Source organism: Drosophila kikkawai, chromosome 3R (genome assembly GCF_030179895.1).
Source record: "Drosophila kikkawai strain 14028-0561.14 chromosome 3R, DkikHiC1v2, whole genome shotgun sequence".
NCBI classification, from domain to species: Eukaryota; Metazoa; Arthropoda; class Insecta; order Diptera; family Drosophilidae; genus Drosophila; species Drosophila kikkawai.
Window position 1 is genome coordinate 23,557,518 of NC_091731.1, and position 19,742 is coordinate 23,577,259.

Sequence of the window (19,742 nt, forward strand, 5' to 3'; positions counted from 1 at the left end):
TAAATTAAAATGTATATGCGAATAGGAATTGTTTCCATGGGAAGGTACAAAAGTTTCAAGGTGGCAAGATAATATAAAATTCATGGAATTAAATTTCTAGAGATTTTAAATGTTTAAATAAATATAATTGAAAAGGGTATATATATTATTGCATATAAGAAAATTCCTTTCTTACCTTTTACTAACTTATTTAAATATTAAACGTTATCTGAGGAATTATTATACTATAAAGTGACTGCTAAATTGATTTTTTATGTAACTCATAAAGCTTAATATTAATATTTTTCACTCTTAACTTTTTGTTAAAGTTTTGGTAAATATTATCAGTCCACTCCTTGATCTCCCCAATCGTTGGCAGCATTTGCTAAATGTAATTATCGAAATACTTGCTCTGGCTGCTGCCTCTATATGGTTATGATTTGCCAGAGGCCCTGGCAACAACTTCAAGTGCCCTGCACGTGGCCGCAAGGAGTGCTGACTCTGAGATTCCAGGAAGTGGTTTTATGTGTGCGGTGAGCGACTTTCAGTTGCCCACCGATGGCATAACTCTCGTCCTCTGTAACTCCGATGCTGATGGCTGAACATCACACACGCGCCCCTCCGGCACAGATGCGGGTGACGACTGAACCTTCTTTCATATGTGCCGCTCTAATGTAAGTCATTCCGTGTTATCTGATTTTAATTTGGCGCAATTTCCCTTTTCGCACCTGTTGTGACCTGGGCGGCGCCAGACCCACAGCCCATTAAAAATATGCAAATATAAATATGCTAATTTGCTGAAAATTGATTTTGCAATTTAATTGAAAATTCCAGAGCAGTCTTGTTGTGTTGTAATTGTTGTTGTGGTTGTTTCGGGCAGGAGGCGGCGGAGGAGGAGTGTGTGTTACATGAGTCTTGTAGCTGCGGTTGTTCGAGCAGCTGCCACAAATTGCATAAATACGAACAATACTCCCAACATTTCCATCCTTCGCACATCATTTGCAACTTTTTCGGGGCTAGGCTGCTTTTAATGGCATTAAAATTGCCAAAATTACAACACGCATCACACACAGTCTGCCATTGGGTGAGAGGGCGATGAGAAGGGGACTGTCGTTGAAAATCAATAAGAGCCGAGTTCAATTCCGTTTAGAGCCATTGCCACGCTCGCTGACAAATGCTGCGCCTGATATATTGCCCCAGACTGGCTCAATAAATTCCATGTTGACTTGCAAAAAGGCAAGGGGCTGGAGGGGCGGGGCAAGTGTGATAAATGTGCGGCATTTGGCGAGCAATGCAAACATGGCACCTTAAACTACAATCAAAAATAATTGCATTTTTCACAACCCAATCATTATGAGAGATGTCCTGCCAGAGGGCAGCAAAAATAAAAAAAGCCAAGCAAGCGAAAAAAGCAGGGACCAGTCAAAAGTCATGACAATCCCGGCCAGACAATTGCAAAAAGTCAGCGGAATGGCAGCTAACACGGCCAGCTAAGTGATAACAACACACGGCCAGCCGGGCAGACGGGCAGATGGCCAAAGGGGCACTGTGTGTTAGTTTGGCAACATCATTTATCTTGTCCTGGCAGCGAGTGAGTCCAGTCGAAGTCGCCTGCAGTCTCAGGACTCGGAGCCACAAATCGGGCAGGACCTCGCACTGGCCGAGACAACTAGAAATATATTTTCTTCGGAGCCATGGCTATATTTATTGCCGAACTCGCTTATTCCTACTTATTTTCGGTGGAATGTGTGCTTGGCTCTATTTTTCACTTTAATTGGCAGGGTTAAGCGGGCGGCGCGGAGGAGTTCATTGATGCCAGCTGGATGCCAACTCACTTGTTATTCGATCGCAAAAGGTCACTGGGACAATTATCAAAGGAGGAGCGACAAATTGTCGTGCCTTGGTGGGATTTGAAGCGTAATGACAGCTGTATCTCTCTACCCTGTTCTGTTTGCATTTGTGTTCTGCCAACTGGCTGGCAGACTACGGCGCAATTAGGCCGGCAAATGTGGCGAGCGAAACGCAAAATGCTCCGCCAAAATGGCTGCGATATGGCCCAAATGGCTGTCGGCAGAGGGCACACACACACATAAGCAGAGAGAGAGAGAGATCCACCCCCGCAAGGACACACATCCTTTGGTCTCTTTGGGGCAAACAATCGAAGATTTATTGTCCCTCGGCGCATTCTTTGGCACTGCGAAATGTGCAAATTCGCGCTGAAATATATGCCCTGCCACCGAAAAGTTGTGTAGGCGGCGCATGTAAGTATGCTATACTTTTGCCACAAATCATAATCGATTCATTGACAAGCCAATGTCGATGGCCTCATTGTTACTTTCTCCGGCCCATTTGTTCAGACTTCCTTCAAGGCATTGAATCTCTTACCTTGAGCATCTCAAAATTTAAGGTTTATTATTTATATTTCAAGAAATTCGAGATATCTTGGTTGGTAGAGCTGTCAAACTGCCAGTTAACAATTGTTTGTTGAAACAAAATGTTGTATTTTAAATGCTAAAGTTGTTAGTGAATATTGTTTCTTGATAACTATGTTATATCTTATGCTTCCTAAAGTCCTAGAGTTTCCTTTCCTCCTTTAAAACTGATTTAATTTAATGTCTTGTAAATTAAATTTTAAATGTTCATAATTACACAGTTTACAGGCCATTTTGAGTTTACAAGTCTGAGACAATTTACGGAGACGGGATAAGCCGACTTAGGTACTGCCTGCCCGCTTTTGCTATCGATTGTTCTCCTTGTTTTGAGGCCAAGGACAAGTCAAGCTCTTAACCCGATTTTTGTGTTTTTTTTAGTGTTGTTTTTGGTTTTGTTTTTCATTTAATATACGATAAAGAGGATGAGAAATCCTGCTCCTTGCAGGTGTCTGCTGGCCATTGAATATATACCAATGTGCATGAAATTAAGACACCAAAAGATACGTTGAGACAACAAACAGCTCAGATGACTCCCAAGGTGACAGCATTATATTCGTGTTCGCATTCTGGTGCTAAAGATTTTTCATGGCTCGAAAGCGGGACACAAATCCGCAGTACACGAGTTCACTTCAGCTCGCTACGCTTTCACATAGCTGCTTATTGCTGTTTACCATATTTGCGCTTATTTGTTTGTCGACTGTGGCAAATATTTGAATTTGAATTCAAACGTGCTTGACACATAACACTCCGCCCGTAGCTAGAGCCTCAGCCTCAGCCTCAAAGCCCCAGCCTCAGCCTTCGTAGCCTATTTCGCTGAGCAAATATTTTATGAATTTCAATGTGCCACCAGCACTGTGGCGGAGGAGGAGGGTGAAGCGAGGGGGGAACGGTGCAGGTGACACAAATGCGCTGGCGAATAAAAGGCAACAAAATGTGAAATTAGTTTGACACGTGTACCTTACCTGGGAGAAAGGAAAAATAAAATCAAGAATATGGGTGCGAGTACGATATCATCTCGGCTCAGACAGCTGCAGAGATTTCGGCGTTAAAATAATGTCGGTTTACGGATTCTGTGCGAATAATAATGATGCAGAAATGCTGACGGGGAATTCCCGATGCTCACTGACTGTCTGTGGGGATTTGAAAGTGAAACGAAACCTAATTATGTCTGCAGATGTCTGTTAAAAATTTTTACTGACTGAAAACCAATGCCACTGCGTTTATTACAGCTTTGTTTAGAGTTGGATTTTCATGTTTGAATTTTTACAATTTTGACATAAAGAAGATACTTCATGACAGCACCCTAAAGGGAGTAAAATCAAACATTAAATTTGTAATTGATTAAAGAAACTATATATAACTCACTTAAGTAATGCAACAGTGATTTTCGTTCGGGCCCATTACTGAATTAATTTCTCGCTTTCACAATCAGTAAATTCATTTCATTAAATCTTTGACCAGCTTAATTGTCCGTCTGCCTTTGTATTCCGATGCCGTGTGTGGGGTTCGCTTTTCATTTACCTTAAAGCCCATTCTTTCATCCTCCATATGCATATATTCAAGGCAAGACCTGTAAGAAAGTCCATAGGTTTTCGAGGCCGCAGTCGCAGGATGTGCGCTATATGCGGACAGAGAGACAGACAGACAATCGCATATGTAAGCGAATCATACAGACACAAACACATTTCACCGCAAATCTACTTAAAACGCAATTAAGTTGAATGCAAATACCGCTGGGAATTCGGTTCGCTGACAGGCCGCCTGCAGAAGAGCGAGAGCGAGGACCTGCATTTAAACAATGGCAGACAGAATAAGGATACAGATGCAAAAGCCACCCTCCCATCTACCGGCACATGCAGGCTAACGTAATTTTCGCAATAAAATATTCCACGAAAGGAAAATAATAAAGTGCTCGCGATGGAGGAGAAAACTATCAGAATAATCTGGGCGGTACAGTTCTGAGAGCAGTAGAATGTGTTGCACAACAAAAAATAAATAAAAATAATTAGCATGATAATAAATTGATAATATTTTTGTTTATCTTTGGTTTTGCTATTCGTAAGTATCTAGATTGGATTCGTATCCTTAATAGTATTTTATTTTCGTTGTCTATCGATTCCGAGTAATTACAAAATAATGCCTTGAAATCTCCATTCTTATTTTTAAACTTTTTATGGGCACTTTACACCCATGTTTATTATGTGCCAATCACCTGTTTTTTTTTCCTGTGTTCAGCCAGCATATGGCAGCTACCTGAAGCTTTCTCTCCTGCTGCTCGCAGCTCCTTGCTGATGACTTAAAAGTTAAATTTGTTTTTGAATAAACTTGAATCAACTTTTGGCGAGGGAGAAGTATAACGGGATGCAGACTGCGTATGGGCCGGGGGAAATAGCGAACGTGGGGCGAAGCTCAACACTTCAAGGTTGTTGGCAATTTGCGAAACATGGCCAGGTAATTGATATGAGTACAGCTGCCAAAAAAAAAAAAAAAGGGGGGAAAAGAGAACGGAAATTAAGGAAAAGAAGAAAAGTCCCGCAAAATTGTGGAAATGCATATGGCAAATTGTTTTCAAGCGAGTTGGGGCTGCGCGTGAGCTCCTTGCAAATTAATTGTGCGTGCTGCCTGCCTTTGGCCTTGCCTCGTCAAAGTTTTGGCTTTCAATTGCGAAAATTGCGCAGCATCCCTTTGTTGGGGCTCATTAGGCACTCGTAGGGCCTCAAAGCTTCCGAATCTGGGCTCCGAGTTGGCCAAGGATGGTGGAGTGGTGTGGAGTGCATTATGCCTAGGAGTTTATAAAGCCATACGTACACATGCCAAGTGTTGGGGAGTTTCGCAGCTCGGAGTTCGCCGCTCTGGCGTCCGGATCCTCGGCCAAGACATAAACAAACGACCAGGAGTGCAGCCTGCTTTTTCGAGCAGAAGCGAAAGGAATTTCCTTGCCATAAATTCACTAAAAGCTTTCGCAACGAGAATTTGTAGCTACCTTCCGCTGACAACATGGCTCACCTGTACAGGCGGTAGGGGGCTGCCAGATGTGGAATGGGGGGTGCATTTCTGTCGGAGCCGCAGGACCTTGCCACCACGGGGTGCCCAGTTCGTTGCAGTCAGACCATTTTTCTCGCCCTACAGCCGCCGGCAGCCAAAGCGAAATTTACGCCTCTACCTTCATTATTATTGCACTTTGCCACACACAAATGCTGTTGTTGTCTCAGCTCAGCCCCTTTTAGTTGGCCTTCGGAATGGGGTTCCAGGGGGTGGAAGGGGCGGAAGGTGGTGCTGCGCGCTACCGCAGACAATTTGGCAAACGTGCAAAAGAAGTTTCTAAATAAAAGTGCAAACTAAATGAGCATTTAGTGTGCTCGCGTCGTAAATTCCTGTTGAAATATTTCTGTCGTCTTACAATTTAGCTCTGCCAGCTAACTTGACTTGGCGGCGGTGGTACAGAACTTGGCACTTAAAGCTTTAATTTTGTCACAAGATTGTGAAGCGCAACCAATAAGATATAGAAAATGTAACTCAAAGTTAAAGGATATAAACATTTTTTGTAAGTTTAAAGTTTCATTACAGGTATATCGTTTTTCTGATTTAATTAACAAATAAACCCAGTTAAAGCTAAGACCAAGTAAGGCTTTAAAAAGGCTTATTCCAAAGTCAAAAGTATATTTTTTAAAGTACTAATTATCCTTACCTAAAATTTGTAAAGCTAAGCGAGGGTTTCAATTAAATATATGATTTCAAATTTAAGTAGTGACTTTAAAACAATACTTTGTATATTTTGTTGCCAACTCGACCTGACACAGGCGCTGAACTTTGTCCTTAAGGCCTTAAATCCTTTTATTGCCACACGGCGTATGCGTTATGCGAGTGCTGCGCCCCGTCATGAATACGTTTGCATTTTGCATTAATTATGTGCCAGAGTGTGTAGGGCTTTGACAGTGTTAAGACTGCCACGGCATCACTCAGGCTAGGCACAATAAAATGGGGTAATGAGGCGCAGCTGCCATTGCTAAATACACACAAACACACACTCGGAGGCTCTCACACAAGTACACCTTTTTATGTGTCTGACAGTCGTTTGGCAGGATCTGGACCCGAGCTGGTCGCCTGGCATACAGCAGGAGCAAGTATGTGCCTACATACCGCACCGTGGCGCATGACTTCATTAGTGTAATGAAAACAGAAACTGGCAGCAAAAATGTCAAGGTTGATACCCATACCCCTTGCAGCTCCAGATCCGCCCCCATATCCAGCCCCGCGTCGTGCAAATCGTCGCCAATCCGACGGCTGGTCCATTTTCGAAGGCTTAACGTAGTCCTGGGCAGCGGATGGCCGGGAAAAAGGTTAACACTTGCAAAATGGCTAGCAAGGACGTGCCCGAGTTTCGTTTTGAATAACAAATTTAATTAGAATTAATACATGCGGGCCTGAGCTAAGGCCCATCAAGCGGCAATGGGATTGGAGTGGAGTGTACCATAGTAGAGGGTACGGCAGTGAAATGTATGTGTATGAGTATGTGTATGGACTCCCTGGCCGTAATTGGTAAACGCTGAGCCCAGCAATAAGGATAAAAATGTTATCAGCAAGGCAATGTGGTAGTCTCATTACTTTTTTTCCATGAATAGTTAAATCAATAGAATATATTTTAAGAAAACTAAATGGCAAGACGAAATTAAATTGTAAGAAAGCAGATGTTGATCTCAAGGAAAAAATCATGTGTTAATAATAAGAATTTTTATTTCTATTTATAAACTTCAAACTATTGTACTCTATCATAATTTTATTGCACCCAATATTACATTTATTTATTAGTTATTAATAGAGTTTTTATTTATCAATAATAAATGGTAATAAATCCTTTAAGACCTTAAGACTTCAACATGAATAATTAACTAATTTTGTCAATCCTCCGCACAGCCATTTGATTGTTAGCTCTTTTTAGCTGCTAGCAGCTGGAAGCATTTGTCACAGCCACGCCAGCAAGACAAATACACAGAAATTTAAGTAAACATGTTAAAACCTGTAACAAACACACTCACCGAGCGTTGTCCACCTCAACACGCTCTGTCTACTTTTTCTGCTCGGCAGGCTCAGGGAAAATGGGCGTGGGTTTTGTGTTGACATGAACAAGGGTGCTACATAACTAATATTGTAGACAGAGATACTCTAGCTGGGGATATGGTAAATAATATGAATCAGACGAAGGAAGTGTACCTATTGAAGATGAGGCTCCGATGTTATTGGCCTCAATCTAAACCCTCCCAACCTGTGAAGTCCATTCAGGCTCCACCCTTATACAACCAATGCTCTACATCCCCTTAGGTGCCCAACAAGATATCAAATTAGTTCATTTTCAAAGTCATATAATTGCAGGCTGAGATAATATTGAAAGACATTTTCCTAAATCTAATCCTTAAGCCTAAGTTTACGTTATTTACGTTACGAGACCTCTTATTGAGTCAGTTTGTTTTTAGATCAAATGAAAGGAAATAAAATTTAAGATAAGAAAGAACGCTTTTTCTTTTTTTACGTTACATTAAATAGATTAACTTATTAATATTCTTTTAAATCAATTAATGAATTAAGATGTGCAAACTATTTCAGAAGTCTTGGCGAAATTATAAGGATGGGTTCAGTTTTATTTTGTTGTTTTGCGGCTAGGCCGTACTCACGCTTTCTCCATCGACGTCAGCAGGCCTGATGACTGGTGATGTGTAGCTGTATGTGTTTTAAGTTATTTGAGGGACAAAACGATATTATAATTGCCAAATCTCCCAAAAAAAAAATTGCTAAATTACGACCGAAAAGGTTTATAAGTACGAATTCTTAAATCAAAAGCTCCTATATGCAAAATTAATTATATTTTAGACACTATCATTCATGTTTATCCGCTCCTGGAGCAGAGTGTGGGCCGGATCAGCCACCAGCTCTCAATACGGATATGTAATGCTACTTCCGTCGTTCGCGCTGATGAAGATGACACGCACTATGTGCGACAGGGATGGCCGCAATCCCTTGCGTGAGGCGTGAGCGGAACGAGACCAGCCCGCCAAGGTGTGGATGCGGCAGAGCGCACGCGATGTGGCAAAGATGCACGGCGATGTGGCAAAGAACGATGTGGCCACGAAAAAGACACACGGCGATCCAATAGGTGCGCCGAAGAAAAGCACGGTGATCCAATATGTGCACCGTGTGAGGGAACGGCGATCCAATATGCGCGCCGTGTGAGGGAACGGTGGCACGTGAGCGAGGCGGTAAAGAAAATCCAAATCGAGGATCACCGCAATCGGCACGTGTATGGCCGCCGAAATGGGAAGCGCAGCCCCACGCTGTGCGTGCGAATGCTCCGATGACACGTGGCGTTGATCCCGCTGAGAAGCCACAGACAATGCCAACGATGAATGCCACAAATGACTGCCACCTCACGTGGTGGGCAATTGCTGGCAAAAACAATGCCGGTCGCTTGGACGACTCTGCCGATACGGCTGACGCTGTTTTGAAAAGGCAAAATTAGCACTCCGGCGATCGATTATTCACACAAGCTTACCAATATACGTTAGAGCACTAAATTTACTTAATATGGGTATGATTCGCTTTAACAAATACTGTCGGATCGACACGATGCTTGCGGATTTAGGATCGACAAAAATTAATCCGAACTCGGGGACGCCTTGTGAGAAAGAGAACGGAAGTGAGGGGATCCAATGTGACCGTGGCTTGCAAAAATCCTGTTCGCGAATTTTTGTGGTCTTTTTTTAGGTCCTATCGCATATTAGCGATTTGGCAGGATCGTAACTTTAACAGCCCGGTTGTTTGAAAAATGTGGGCGATAAAACTTATCGAGTTGCCACACTGGCTCGATTCCCACAACCACAGCTTTGATTTTTAGTCCCTGTGATTAACAATAAAAGCTGAAAAAGGAATCAAGAGCAATCACCAGATATCCTTGGCATGAAATCTACCCAGTTCCTTTCCGTTCATGTCCTCTAAGAGGTAAATTGACTGTCCAATTCTTGCCTTCACTCGGGCCTTGATACCTACAGGAGCGAGTTTCGCATTAAAATCCTTTGCTGCGTTGCTAAGTACAAAATTCCTTTTGACTACTTCTTGGCCAACCTCAAAAGAACGGGGTCTTGTTCGAAGATTGTAAGACTTTTGGTTTGCCTCGTAAGCCTTATTCAAATGTTTGCCGATGTTAGAACGAATCCTTTGGAATTCGTCAGTTTTTGTCAGGCTTACTTCGCCTTCTGCAAGAAGGTTTAGTTTACGCAGCAGTTTGTAGTCATGACCGTGGGATATCATGTGTTGACCAAAAACAACATGATAAGGCGATAAACCGATGGATTGGTGAATCGAGTTACGAAGAGAGCAGTTGATGCTACTGAGAAATGTGTCCCATTCGCGTTGGTCGGTGCGAATATATGCTCTTAAAGCAGCATTGATTGAACGGTTGACTCTCTCAGCACTGTTGGATTGTGGAGCATAGGCACCAGTAAACATATGACGAACGCCATATTTCGAAAGGAAGTCAGAGAAATCACGGCTTTTAAATTGAGTTCCGTTATCACTGACGACTGTTTCGGGTACACCAAAGCATGAAAATATTTCATCGCGCAATATATTGATGACCACTTTAGCCGTAAACTTTTTCACTGCTTTTAGAAAGGTGAATTTGGAAAAGTGATCAAGAATAATCAATATTCCAATATTGCCGGAATTGGAGCGCGGAAATGGCCCTATAAAATCGAGATAAAGTCTTTGGAATATCCTTTCACTTTGCACTTGTGCTCCCATTGGTGGTTTTAAAGAATGGGTAGGATATTTTGTGGTCTGGCATGTTTCGCAATTTCGAATGTAATCACGAACGTTGATAACCATGTTTGGCCAATAGAAACGTCGTCTGATACGCTCTAGGCATTTGGCCATTCCACAATGAGCAGATGTTGGTTGGTCGTGAGCCGAACTAATTACACTTTGACGCAACGACTCAGGAACGAAAAGTTTCCAGCAATCGTCTGGTGAAACGTCATAAGAATTGGGGAACGTTGCACGATGATAGATGAACTCATCTATGACTTTGAAATCCGGTGATTTCAGAGATTTGAATTTGTCTCTGAGAGCGGAGTACTCTTCCGATTGAAAAGCGCTTGATGATAGGTCAATTTCGGGATAAATTTCAAGGTCTATTGCAGAGATGTCAATCTCTTCGAACGATCGAGACAAAGCATCTGCCACCACATTTTCGGTTCCTTTGCGATGTTCGATTTGGAAAGAAAAACCCTGTAGCTTGATAGCCCATCTTGCCAATCTACCGCTTAGATCCGATTGGTTCATTAGCCATCGAAGACTTGAGTGATCGGTTACTACCTTAAAGCTATGACCGTCAATGTACATTCTGAACTTTTTAATTGCTAACACTACAGCCATGCATTCGAGTTCCGTAACTGTATAGTTACGCTGGGCTTTGTTTAGCTTTTTGGACATGAACGCTATGGGACGCTCACAACCGGAATCGTCGCATTGAGCTAGAACTGCACCCACTCCATGTAGTGAAGCATCACACTGCAAAATGAATGGTTTGTCGTAATTGGGATGAACAAGGCAAGGAGCAGAGCATAACTTGGCCTTGATGTTTTCGAAAGCTTCTTGGGCATTATCGTTCCAACTTAGTGTTTTGCCACGTAGTTGTTCCGTCAGATGGAAAATGACTGTGGAATAGTTGGATATGAACCGCTGGTACCAACCAGTCATACCAAGAAATCTTCGGAGCTGTTTTTGGGTCTTCGGAACCGGAAATTCGCTCACGGCTGCGATTTTGTTTGGATTTATTTGAAGAGTACCTTCACCCACCAGGTAACCAAGGTAGTCTACAGTTTTCAGGCAGAATTGACTTTTCTGAACGTTTATTGTTAATCCAGCCTTACGCAATTGGGTAGCTACTTCGGATAAATGCAGAAGATGTTCTTCGAAGTTGTTTGACAAAACAAGCAGGTCATCGAGGTAGACTAACACATGCGATTTTAATTGATAGGGAATAACCAAGTCCATTAATCGGCACATGGTTTGTGGAGCGTTTGACAATCCAAAAGGCATCCTCTTGAATTGATATAGCGGACGATTCGGAACGGTAAAAGCAGTTTTGGCACGAGATTCTTGATCTAAACAGATCTGCCAAAAGGCATCTTTGAGGTCAATTTTGGATATGCAGTGTACGGGTGGAAGTCGACTCAGCAATCCATCCATTATAGGGATGGGGTATGCGTCCTTCACCGTGACTGCATTCAATTTCCTTGCATCGAGACAAAATCGTACCTTGCCAGGCTTGATGTGCAAGATAACTGGAGAAGACCAAGGCGATGACGGAGCCTCTTCGATGACATCCATTTTAATCATGCGGTCGATTTCTTCACATAAAAGTTTTTCTTTAGCTGGTGAAAGTGGATAGAAACGTTGCTTTATTGGCTTTGCATTGGATGTGTCGATATTGTGCTCTAACAACCTAGTTAATCCTAAGCCCTCGTTCTCGAATGATGGAAAAAAGTCTATCACTTTCTGCAATTTTGATTTTTGTAAATCGGACAATCTCACATTATTCGAGTGTTCTTCCGGTTCACAGTTAATTTCGTTGATCGCAACTGTTTGCTTGATCGAAATGCCAAAATTTTGCCAAAAATCCATTCCGCATATAACTTCATGCTTTATCGAAGGTACTATCAGGAATTCAAAGTTGTCACTAATTGAGTTATAAGTCAGGGGAATGTGTATCGTGCCTGCAACATATTGCGATTGCCCATCAGCAGTTCTCACTACCGATTTAAATTTATTAAACGGCTTAGCTGAAATTATTTGTTTTGCTAGCTCACCACCTATAACGCTTTTGTTGGCGCCACTGTCCAAGAGAGCTAAATACGGTTGACCAAATATTTCTATGTTTGTAAAAGGCCGAATATCGCTTTTGTTTTGTGCGATTGAGGAAATCATAAAACGATTTAATGATCGCTTACGAGTCCAAAATTTACGAATTCGCCGTGAAGATCGCTGTTTGCGACGATAAACAGGATTAGCTTGCAAAATTTGGGATCTACGCTTTGCGTACTCCTGTACCCGCAAATGGTATGGGTTAAAAGGTTTGGTTTCTGATATGTCTGGTTGAAAGGTAGGCAAAATGGAATGAACATCATTTGCCACAAAATCTGGTTCTGTTGGTATTTTCGAAGCTAGCGGCGGACATCCGTTTTCTTCGCGTAACGAATGTCCTTCTTGGGGTTTTCCGAAACCGAATTACATTTTGCACAGTTGGGCTTATACACCTCCGGTGTTCCACAACCATAACAAAAAATACGACGAGGTTTAAGGCAATTGTGGTAACTGTGGCCTGTTTCCTCACAGTTCCAGCACTTAATTTTCTCAGCCGTCTTAACTACACAAATTTCATCCTCGACCTCACGTTCTTCCTCCGACTGAGATTCTGAATCTTCTTCCTGCAGAATTGCGTTAACGAAACGCTTGCTTGGGTTCGAACGTTGAATGGGCTTCATTCGGGTGTTAAGAAAGAATTCTTCGTGCCTGTGACACTCCTTTCGCAATGTTGCTAAGTTTGGGGTGTCAATGTGCAATAATTCGTGCTTGATCTCCGGTCTGAGATTATGACGAACTTCTACCGCAATTTCACTGTCCTGCATTGGTTCACGAAGGGAATCTGCGATGGAAAGCATTGCATCCAAAAAGTCATCAAAATTTTCCGTGTTACCCTGTTTGCGTCTACGCATGGCACATTTAATCTCACGATCAGATCTCTGATCTTGATATCTTTCCTTTAAACGCCTGCAAAGCAAGTTCCAATTCATGTTATCTGCCGATCTATGAACGCGCCAGTAAAAGGCTAATGCAGGGCCTGCGAACAGTAAGTTAGCAAAATGGGAGAGAAGTTCAAAGTTGCCGTTCAGGCATTGTGAAGTGAGGCAATTGACACGGTAAATAAAATCTTCTATAGCAATGTCGTTAGCTGAACCACTAAATTTAATACGCCAATTGGATATAATATTCGAAATTCTGTCTGGTCGATCCAGAGAGAGATCACTTCGATCACTGCGAAAATCTGGTGAATTCCTAGCCTGTTGAATGTTGTTTCGATCTGAGTTGGCATCGGAACCGTCTCGACTGAAATCTCGCTGCGGCTCACCTTGTCCATTATTGGCAAATGTGGACCTATTCAATTGTGTGAACGCCAAAGTTATTTGTTCTGTAACTGACTGCAGCATGTTAGCTTGGAAGGTCTGCATTGACTTCTGAATCAATTTTTCCACGTGATCTTCCGTTACCACCCTCGAGTCTGAGTTACCCTCGCTACGAATTTCCTGCAGTGAATTTTGCTCAGAACCACCGTTTTGCTTTGCCGCATTTCGCGACGCTGAACGTGTCTGTACCTTGTGTCCCTGAGATCTACTAAGAGGAGCCGAATGAGGTCCTACCTCGGGTTGAGAGAAAGTTTGGCCACACCTGGGGCATTTGTCGTTGTTCTTGCTATAATTGTCAAGGCAAAGCTTGTGGAAAGAATGCTTGCAACGGGCTTCAAGTAAATCCAGATTACACACTGGTCCGTTGCAGATGATGCAATTTGCAGACTCATCAGTCTGAAGATCTACTAAATTTTCATTGCTGTGTGTCAACATTTTTGACGCTTTTCGAAATATAAAACAAAAAAACGAAATGAGATACGGTAAGATAAGATAAGATACGATATAACGAAAACAAACTGGTCGTTCGAGATGAATACGATATACGATAAATGAGAAATGCAGTTTAGGTCTTACCCTGGGTAGTATAGCAATTGGTTGTGTCATTCAATAGGTACAAATGTTGTAAACGGAATGTAAATAAAGGGTAGTAAAATAAATATCAATTTATTTTGTCTTACCAATTAGAAGAGTAACTAGCCGAATCTATCCAGCCATATAAAATCTCGATCCTAACTGATAAGAAGGTAGTGTTTGAATATTGAAATCCTGGTATAGAACCGACTTTGAATCAGAACTATAATTCCAAGGAATCAATTACTCAAATTGGAATGTTCTTTTAACTATAATGTTCGATTATTACCGAACTGATAGAAAAAAAACAGTTAAAAGTATTACATTTCCTCCGGTATGGCTCCGAACCTATCCAGATGCCATCAATTCCAGGACAGAATTTGAAATACTAAACGGAAACTAGAAGTGGATGGTTTGAATATTAACGGGAAGCTCGGCTGTCAAACGACAGGTGCCTAATCAGGCATCGGGCTGGCCCCACGTTGGGCGCCAATTAATTATGTAACAAACACACTCACCGAGCGTTGTCCACCTCAACACGCTCTGTCTACTTTTTCTGCTCGGCAGGCTCAGGGAAAATGGGCGTGGGTTTTGTGTTGACATGAACAAGGGTGCTACATAACTAATATTGTAGACAGAGATACTCTAGCTGGGGATATGGTAAATAATATGAATCAGACGAAGGAAGTGTACCTATTGAAGATGAGGCTCCGATGTTATTGGCCTCAATCTAAACCCTCCCAACCTGTGAAGTCCATTCAGGCTCCACCCTTATACAACCAATGCTCTACATCCCCTTAGGTGCCCAACAAGATATCAAATTAGTTCATTTTCAAAGTCATATAATTGCAGGCTGAGATAATATTGAAAGACATTTTCCTAAATCTAATCCTTAAGCCTAAGTTTACGTTATTTACGTTACGAGACCTCTTATTGAGTCAGTTTGTTTTTAGATCAAATGAAAGGAAATAAAATTTAAGATAAGAAAGAACGCTTTTTCTTTTTTTACGTTACATTAAATAGATTAACTTATTAATATTCTTTTAAATCAATTAATGAATTAAGATGTGCAAACTATTTCAGAAGTCTTGGCGAAATTATAAGGATGGGTTCAGTTTTATTTTGTTGTTTTGCGGCTAGGCCGTACTCACGCTTTCTCCATCGACGTCAGCAGGCCTGATGACTGGTGATGTGTAGCTGTATGTGTTTTAAGTTATTTGAGGGACAAAACGATATTATAATTGCCAAATCTCCCAAAAAAAAAATTGCTAAATTACGACCGAAAAGGTTTATAAGTACGAATTCTTAAATCAAAAGCTCCTATATGCAAAATTAATTATATTTTAGACACTATCATTCATGTTTATCCGCTCCTGGAGCAGAGTGTGGGCCGGATCAGCCACCAGCTCTCAATACGGATATGTAATGCTACTTCCGTCGTTCGCGCTGATGAAGATGACACGCACTATGTGCGACAGGGATGGCCGCAATCCCTTGCGTGAGGCGTGAGCGGAACGAGACCAGCCCGCCAAGGTGTGGATGCGGCAGAGCGCACGCGATGTGGCAAAGATGCACGGCGATGTGGCAAAGAACGATGTGGCCACGAAAAAGACACACGGCGATCCAATAGGTGCGCCGAAGAAAAGCACGGTGATCCAATATGTGCACCGTGTGAGGGAACGGCGATCCAATATGCGCGCCGTGTGAGGGAACGGTGGCACGTGAGCGAGGCGGTAAAGAAAATCCAAATCGAGGATCACCGCAATCGGCACGTGTATGGCCGCCGAAATGGGAAGCGCAGCCCCACGCTGTGCGTGCGAATGCTCCGATGACACGTGGCGTTGATCCCGCTGAGAAGCCACAGACAATGCCAACGATGAATGCCACAAATGACTGCCACCTCACGTGGTGGGCAATTGCTGGCAAAAACAATGCCGGTCGCTTGGACGACTCTGCCGATACGGCTGACGCTGTTTTGAAAAGGCAAAATTAGCACTCCGGCGATCGATTATTCACACAAGCTTACCAATATACGTTAGAGCACTAAATTTACTTAATATGGGTATGATTCGCTTTAACAAATACTGTCGGATCGACACGATGCTTGCGGATTTAGGATCGACAAAAATTAATCCGAACTCGGGGACGCCTTGTGAGAAAGAGAACGGAAGTGAGGGGATCCAATGTGACCGTGGCTTGCAAAAATCCTGTTCGCGAATTTTTGTGGTCTTTTTTTAGGTCCTATCGCATATTAGCGATTTGGCAGGATCGTAACTTTAACAGCCCGGTTGTTTGAAAAATGTGGGCGATAAAACTTATCGAGTTGCCACACTGGCTCGATTCCCACAAACCATAAAAATGCAAGTTTACAAAAGAAGCAGCTGAAAAAGTTTGTCTTGGTCCGGCGAATGGCAAAAAAGGATAGCGCTGCGGAAAAACAAAATCGTGCAGAAAGCTATGGCTTCGCCATGTAAATGTGTGTGTCGCATAGAAGGAAAGCGCTCGCACACACACAAAGGCAATATTTTTTGCTCTTGCAGCGTCCAACAATGGCGGTGGGCGCTGGGAGCTGGGCTGGGCGTTTGGAAATATGTGAAATCATGAATAAACTGCCATGTGCACAACATTCACCATTTTCCATCCCTGCAGTGGCAGCACTTCTTTTGCGCTGTGCACTCCGTGCTCTATTTTGTAGTATTTTTCCTCTTTGCCCAGGACTCCTTCCACTCTGCTCCTGTGAGCAAAGCTGAAGCAAGCCAAGAGCCCCATTGTAGGCAACAAATTCTGCGTAGAACTTGACTTTGCCAAGGCATTTCACTTTCAAAAAAAAAAAAATATATATATATAAATGCAAAGCGAAGAGGGCGTGGCTCTCGCTCCCGCTCGACTGAGTGCTAAACGGGATCGTGAATATTAATGGATGGCGCAAGCCTTTCGATTTCACACTCACGCACGAACGGCCGCTGGTCCAGAAAGTGTGCGACACACTAATATTGACAACTGGCATCGAACAAAGGACTTCTTTCGCAGACACCTCCCTTCGGTACCCATTCGATGCATGCAAACTTATTTACGCCTCGGCTGTCGGAGCCACATGCTGCCAATTCCGGCGAGCGGTTTGCTCCTTTGACAGCATCACCTCACTTGCAGCTTGACGGTAAATCATCAGAGTTTTCCTGGAAAAGGCACAGGGACAGCTGCCCAAACACTCACAGAGACAGGCGCTCGCAATTTTGAGCCGGGGGTGCATGGGTTTTCCAGAATATTTTTATACCCTTGCAGGGTATTATAATTTCAGTCAGAAGTTTGCAACGCAGTGAAGGAGACCTTTCCGACCCTATAAAGTTTATATATTCTTGATCAGCATCAACAGCCGAGTCGATCTAGCCATGTCCGTCTGTCCGTCTGTCCGTCCGTCTGTCCGTCCGTCTGTCCGTCTGTCCGTTTCTACGCAAACTAGTCCCTCAGTTTTAAAGCTATCTGAATGAAACTTTGCATATAGTCTTCTATATAGTCTCACTGCTATATATGTCGGAACGGGCCGGATCGGACGACTATATCATATAGCTCCCATACAAATGATCGATAAATTTTTAGAAAAAAAATTATAACTTATCTGTTTTTCAACATTTTTGCACCATTTTTTAGATATGGCCATTTTATATTATCCGAAAAGTGCTTGTCAAATTGTAAAAGTTGAAGCTCACTTGGACCAGTGCTTATCAAACTGTAATCTGAACTTCCGCCTAAAAGATGCCACGTTTTTAATAGAAAACCCCAAAAGTATGCTTTAATTTTTTAATAATGCTAATGAGCATCACAGATGCAAGTGAGCAAAATTTTTCATTCAATTTGGCCGCTTTCCAGACTGGGGTAACAGGCGAACAGAAACCAGCAGCAAGCAACTGAAAACTGGTATAAACTGTTATAAAAACTTTTGGGCAAATATAATAATTGGTATAAACTGTTATATTTCATTTTATGCATTTATACCTATTTGTTGCCGACAACAACAGCTTGATGGCAACAACAGCCCCTTTACAACAACATCCCTGCAGCAGTCCATACAAATTTCTGAAATTTTCCATGCAAATTGCCCGTTTCCCAAATTGGGGTAACAGGCGAACAGAAACCAGCAGCAAGCAACTGAAAACTGGTATAAACTGTTATAAAAAGTCCAAGTTTCAAACCATTGATCTTGGAGTAAGCGAAGACTCAAACCAGATGTGACCATATTGTACATTTTTTGGCTAAAATGTTGGTTAAATGCACCTGGGCACACTGAATCTGACTTTGCATCAGTGATGCTCATCTATCTATTTTGTCTATTACGCCTGATATATTGCCTCCCAATATTGCAAAATAGCTACATGAGCATCACTGATGCAAAGTCTGATTTTATAGCCTCCCAATATTGCAATATAGCCAGATGAGCATCACTGCCATTAAGCCCGATTTTATAGCCTCCCAATATTGCAATATAGCTAGATGAGCATCACTGATGGAAGTGAGCATCACTGATGGAAGTGAGCATCACTGATGGAAGTGAGCATCACTGATGGAAGTGAGCATCACTGATGGAAGTGAGCATCACTGATGGAAGTGAGCATCACTGATGGAAGTGAGCATCACTGATGGAAGTGAGCATCACTGATGGAAGTGAGCATCACTGATGGAAGTGAGCATCACTGATGGAAGTGAGCATCACTGATGGAGATGAGCATCACTGATGCAAGTGAGCAAATTTTTTCATTCGATTTGGCCGCTTTCCAAACTGGGGTAACAGGCGAACAGAAACCAGCAGCAAGCAACTGAAAACTGGTATAAACTGTTATAAAAACATTTGGGCAAAAATAATAATTGGCATAAACTGTTATATTTCATTTTATGCATTTATACCTATTTGTTGCTGACAACAACAGCTTATGGCAACAACAACCTTTTTACAATAACATCCCTACAGCAGCCAATCCAAATTTCCGACCATTTCCATGCAAATTGCCCGTTTCCCAAATTGGGATACCAGGCGAACAGAAATCAGCAGCAAGCAACTGAAAACTGGTATAAACTGTTATAAAAACTTTGGGCCACGAAAAACGTGCCAGTGTGACCATATTGTAAATTTTGTCCAAGTTTCAAACCATTTCGGAGCCGGCGAAAGTTAGCGCAGACTCAAACCTTTTGAATCCAAATTTAGGTTTTATTTTACAACTGCACCTGGGCACACTGAAATTGATCGTCGTTAAATTCAAATTCAAATTTGACAGTTAAATTCAAATTCAAATTTGGCAGTTAAAATATTTAAAAAAATTTTTTAAATTCTAAAAAAAATTTTAAAAATCTAAAAAAAAAGTTAAAATATTAGAAAAAAATTTTAAATCTAATTTGAGACATGAGCTTCTGGTATTTTATCAGAATTTTGGTATAAATTTTATGAAAATCGGACGACTATATCATATAGCTGCCATAGAAGCGATCCGTAGATGTAGAGAAAATGTAAAGCTGGGAATGTATAACTGTAACT

The 19,742-nt window shown here is 42.1% G+C and overlaps 2 long non-coding RNA genes across 2 annotated transcripts; both read right to left on the bottom strand.

The window, feature by feature from the left end:
• Positions 1-7,754: 7,754 nt before the first annotated feature.
• On the bottom strand, positions 7,755-14,697 carry LOC138928782 (uncharacterized). Its single transcript, XR_011445138.1, has 2 exons — positions 11,908-14,697; positions 7,755-11,836 (listed from the first exon to the last, which is right to left on the bottom strand). It is a non-coding gene; the product is annotated as an uncharacterized lncRNA (long non-coding RNA).
• Positions 14,698-15,043: 346 nt separating this feature from the next.
• LOC138928783 (uncharacterized) lies at positions 15,044-16,538 on the bottom strand. Its single transcript, XR_011445139.1, has 2 exons — positions 16,245-16,538; positions 15,044-16,188 (listed from the first exon to the last, which is right to left on the bottom strand). It is a non-coding gene; the product is annotated as an uncharacterized lncRNA (long non-coding RNA).
• Positions 16,539-19,742: the final 3,204 nt, after the last annotated feature.